Source organism: Antechinus flavipes, chromosome 1 (assembly GCF_016432865.1).
Source record: "Antechinus flavipes isolate AdamAnt ecotype Samford, QLD, Australia chromosome 1, AdamAnt_v2, whole genome shotgun sequence".
NCBI lineage: Eukaryota > Metazoa > Chordata > Mammalia > Dasyuromorphia > Dasyuridae > Antechinus > Antechinus flavipes.
This window is the reverse complement of record NC_067398.1, coordinates 37,942,251-37,948,036: the sequence shown is the minus strand read 5'-3', so window position 1 is coordinate 37,948,036 and position 5,786 is coordinate 37,942,251.

Sequence of the window (5,786 nt, the reverse complement as noted above, 5' to 3'; positions counted from 1 at the left end):
CAAAATTGTTGTGATACAATTCCCTTTTGATGTCTTGACCTATTTTCCCCATTGTCCTATTTAGTTACTCTGCCTCAGGTTATAACCTTTCCCTCTTAATGTTTGATGAGATAAAGGTCTACCTCAGTTGCTCTGCCCTCAAATTCCAGGCTATAATCATTCCCTCTTAAATAGTTGATGAGATAAAGGTTTTATATCTTTAGGCTATAATAATTCCTTCTTAATGTTTGACAGGATAAAGGTCTATTCATTTTAGACCTCATTAGAATATCAGTAACCTTTCCAGTACCTCCCTCCATTGTGTCATCCTAGGTGCCTCCCCCTATTAGGTTATCTCCATCCAGGTACCTCCCCCATTATGCCATTGTTCTTGTTATCCTATAAAAAAAAACTTGTTCTCTGATACTTAGGGCTGGATTCTTTGAGATGATAGTCTCGTCCACCCCTGGAACTAAGATCCATTTGGTCCCAGTATATCTCTCCATTTAATAAACTATTAAATTGTTCTCTAATCTCTGTCTTGCTCAGTTTCTACAGTTTCTGTTTATATATCTTGTACTTTCCCTTTAACTCATTCTGATAAGAGAGTAATTTTTTTTCCCCTACTAACTTCTTTTGATTTTATTTTTGCTTTTTTTTTTTTTGTTTCCTTTATATTGGATAATTATGCATTTTAATCTCTCCCTAGTTACATATAGAGATAGACTTAAAAATGTAAATTCAGAAAAGAAGTTATTTTTCATGCATAAGAAATAAATGATTTAACCTTAATGAATCCCTCATAATTGGTACCACTAAGGAACCACCAAATAATAATAAACAAACAAACAAATAAATAAATAAATGTAATTTTATGTTTTATTTCATATTCCTCCTGGTTATTCTATTTTGAATTTTCCCTTATATGCTATTTTTGTTATAAATATTTTCAAGTCTTTCATTTGTCAAGTACATTTTTTTTTCCCTTCAGAATTATACTTTACTTAGTAAATTACCCTTGGTGATAACCCCAGCTCTTTTGCTCTATGAAATATAGTATTCCAAGATCTATGGTACTTCAAGCTACCAGCTGCTAGGTCTTATATAATCCTTCTTGTAACTCCAAAGTATATTATATTTTTTCCTTGTTTCTTCTAATATTTTCTCCTCAATCTTGGAGATTGAAACTTGGATATGATCTTCCTATGAGTATTTTTTTTTTACAATCTTTCAGATGGTGATGGATTTTTTTTCCACCTATTCTGTTTTGTTTTCTTGTTCTAAAACTTCAGGGTAATTTTCCTTAATAATTTCTTATAAGATTGTGTCTAGATTTTTTTTTAATCATACTTTACAGGAAGTATGATTATTCTTATATTATTTCTCCTTGATCTCTTCTCCAATTCAGCTATTTTTCTTATGAGATGTTTTACATTCAGGTCAATTTTTTTCATTCTTTTGATTTTATTTGTTTCTTTGTGTCTTAGAACATCATTAGTTTGTATTTGCCTAAGTCCAGTTTTCAGGGAATGCTTTCTTCCTTAAGTTTTTGGTTCTATATTTCAATTTGGTTGGCTTCCTTTTCATGTTTTCCTTGCTTTTCTCAGATTGTTCTTAATTTAATTTTTTTTCTCTTTCTTATTTTAAAATCTGTTTTAAGGTCTAGGACATCTTTTTGTGCTCAAGATCATTGGACATCTCCCATTGGAAAAAGGAGTGACTTTTTAAGATCTGCTATCTTTCTCTGAATATTAACTCTGATCTTCTCTACCCCAATAATAACTATCTATGGTTGGTTCTTTCCCTTCTGTTTGATGTTGTTGTTGATGATGATGATGATGGTGATGATGATGATTAGCATTAATCAGTGTGATCAAGTTCTAGTTTTGAGGTATAGGGAATTATGCCCCATACCTCAGGTCTTTCTTCCTGCTATTATCTGAGGTCTGTCCCAGGACTTAACTTCACACTCTCTTCTTCATGTCTAAGCTTGGGCTAGAGCTCCTGGCTGTGCTTTCCTGCAAATTATTTTACACCTTACTGTCCCTCTAGTGGCTGCAAACTACAATTCTCTTCGCTCACCTGGAACTGAAACCAAGGGCTCTGCTCACCTACATGTGCCCACAGCCAGCTGGGCCCTTGCTTCTCTGCTATTGCACACACCCATTGTGTGATAGCTCCTACTCTGAATTGCCATCCCAGCCAGGTATGAGTCTGCTTAATACAGTTGTGCTTAGCAACCTTTGACAGCAGAAGATTCTTCAATCTTCTCCTACTTTGCCATCTGACACCCACACATCTATGAAATACAAATTTCTAAGGTTGAGACTTCCTCCCACCCCTATAGACCCCAGAGTCAGCTCTTTGTTGATTCCTCAGAGTTAGCCTAGAGATATTTGTACTTCACTTAGGCTGAACCTCTGCCCCAGGAGGTCAAGAATTTTCTGTAGTCTTAGATGGTTTTAGGAAAGCAATTGTTTTAGCTGGATTTTTGTTTGTTTCTATTGCTCTACATTCCCTCCAAGAAAATTCTCTTTCTTTTTCTTTGGAGGAAATTTAAACCGTTGAGATAAAGTACATTCTAAATTTATTCTACATCTTCCCAGAATCCTCTCTGGAAACCACATTACTTCTCCTTTTTCTTTATCAAAACCATATCAAGAAAACATCTCTCTTCTTCCAAGCTTTTGCATACTCTAGCTTTCTCAAAGGCAGAGTATACTGAGTAATGAATCTTCACTCTTACAGTGAGTCTTCTGCATATGAGCTATTAATTAAAGGTTATATATATATACCATGGCCTATTCTATAAAAGGAAGTTAAATAATATTGGCCACTAGTGAAATTACTGAAAATCTGTCTCTTGAAAAATAATTCAACTATTGTCTCTAGAGAGGAAATCCACCTTTTTGTAGTGTTCCCTGAGCCCTTAGCTTTGGAGCTATGGAAAGAAACATAAAAAGCCAATTCTTGTTGGTGTATTTTGCACGCAAAATCTATAAGATGACTGATTCAGTTCAAGTTTAGGTAATGGAAAATATATAACAGGTGAAATTTTAAATACGTTGATATCTGACTAGTGATTATGTATGTATTATTGTATTATGTATGTATGTATGTATGTATGTATTAGTGATTATGGATGTATTATTATCATTAATATTGACAATAATGTGATGGTTACAAATTATTTTTACTCTCAAAATATTTAAGTTGTATTATTATACTTTTTTTTCATGAATGAGCAAATAGGTTAAAGAAAATCAAGTGACTCACCCAAATCTTGGTTGTTCTTGGTGGTTGGTAGTTGAACCCACTTAATTTTCTGACTTCAGGACCCTGTATCCAATACATCACATTGCTGGCTTATATATAGTTTCACCATCTGCAGATATAAAATCTGTTTGTATAGAAATCAGGATTTGATTCAAATGTGACATTAGACCCCATTTTCTTTGAATGGATCAAGTATGTTTTATCCTTCTCGTCAATGCCTCTTAATTGTCATGTTTCCAAATAGAACCTACAATTGCTTCAATTATCTTCTTTTGAGGAGATATAATTAATACTTTTTATTTTTTACAACAAAAGTGATTAACATCTAAATTAACAACTACTAGAAATAACTGAACCATATATACTCCACTTTGGCTGTCCATTGAATAAATCCATAATTTATCCTAAATATATTATTTGCAAAAAATCCCATCTATCTCTTACAAAAGTTATACAAATGAAAGGTATGTTATAAATAGTTAATTATACATAATTTTCTTTTGACTCAATGGTGAGAACTCTATACTGGAGCCTTTGGTATAAAACATGGGAAATGTAAATGGATATAAGATAAACTTGCCCTCAGAGTTTATAATCTTATAAAGGATATGACATTCTTTCATTGGGGCCAAAAGAGAAAAGGGAAAAAAAGTACAACAGGATATTAGAATCAGAAGAGGTCAATATTAAATAAAGTGGTCACTAAACACCATAAAAACTTGTTCATTCTTCATACATTATTTTAATTGATTTTTAATTTAATGCGAGGTAGATGCTATTGTGAGTGGTGCCACAATGTTTAAGTAATAAATGTGGGCAATGTTGGGCTATATTCAATACTTAAAAATTGATTTCCATCTGTAGGGTTTAAAAAAAAAGTCCAGTAACCAACATATCAAATAATTGAAATGACTCATTTAGTATTCAATCTAGAAATAGCTAATTAATATTTAAAGAGATGCAGTTTTAATTTAAATATTTTGGCTTCTAGGACTATTGACTAATCATTAACAGAATGCTTGAGCATGAAAGAAAAATGACTGACTATTCACAAAAGGAATTGGAGATCTAAGGCTAAATCCTTTCATCAATTTGGAGAAATTTCAAAGGAGTAGCAGAAATTGAAACATTTTCTTTTAATGTATTAGAAGCTGGCAGAAGCTGAATAACTCTTCAATGGAGTTTTGGATATCTACCCTCATCTCTTTTTTGTCAATTAGCAAACACTTATCAACACCTATTTTTTGCAAGTCTCTTTGCTAGGCACTGGGGATACAAAGACAAAAATGAGAAACTATCTGCACTCAAAGAACATACATCCTATCAGGAAATAGAAATGAAATGTGTATATATATCCATAAATGTGTTTATCATACAAATATAAAATGTGCAGCAATATACAAAGCACATATTTGTATGTGGTATGTACATGTAGCTAATATATACATGCATATATGTTTGTGTACAATTGTGTGTATATGGATAAATATATACACATACATATGCATGTTTGTTTTCATCTGGCAAGAGAAGGGTTAACAACTTGGGGAAAAGAGTATTTGTGCTGAACTTTGAAGAATGAAATTAATGTTAAGACTTAAAGGGAAGAAGATAATAACCTTTCATTGCAGGATACAACTGATCAAAGACACAAAGATGGAAAATAGAATATTATATATAAGGAACAGTAAGTGGATCACTTTGACTAGTGTTACAGATCTGAAGAAGGGGAATGATATATGAGGTTAAAATAATAATTCAGGATCAAGTGGTTAAAAAAATTAAAATTCAAACAGAGAAATTATTCTTTGATACGGAGAAAATAGAGAAACTACTAGAGCTTCTTGGACAGAGCAATGACACAGTCAAGGCAGGCTATTTGTATTATTACTTTGATAATTCTGTGAAGAATGAATCAGAAAATAGTCACTGAAGACTATTGTGATAACCTAAGCAAGAGATTAAAGAAAATTTTAAAGAGAGGCTTTATTAGGGCCCCTAGTGTCCTTAGTGACTAGATAGTGTCTATGTGAATAAACTGTGTAGAGTTAAAATCATCATAAACTGATTGGCTATATGAGGGGCTTGTAAAGTAATAGTAGTCCAAAATGAATCTTTTGTTGAGGATTGGGATGACTGGAAGAATGGTAGCATCCTGTGAAAGTTAGTAAACTAAATGATTTTTGGGGAAATATCATGTTATAATTTATAAAGAAAGATAAATGAAAAGCCTGAGAGAAAAAGTTTCTTGATAACTAATATTAATTAGTCTGGCAATTAATTAATAAATTAATAAATTGATGGTCTCAATAATCAAAGAGAAAACCATTGATATCATTAAATGTTTAAATGCCTTTGGAAAATGAGATGCCTCTGACATCTTATTGAAGAAATGGGTTAACAGTCTTCAATTCCTCCGGCTGAGAATGTAGCTTGATCACGAGACTCTGCCACCTCCAGTCATCTGGACAAAAAAAAATTCATCTTTATCCAGACTACTGGTTAGTTTCCTCTTTTATACACAGAGGTAC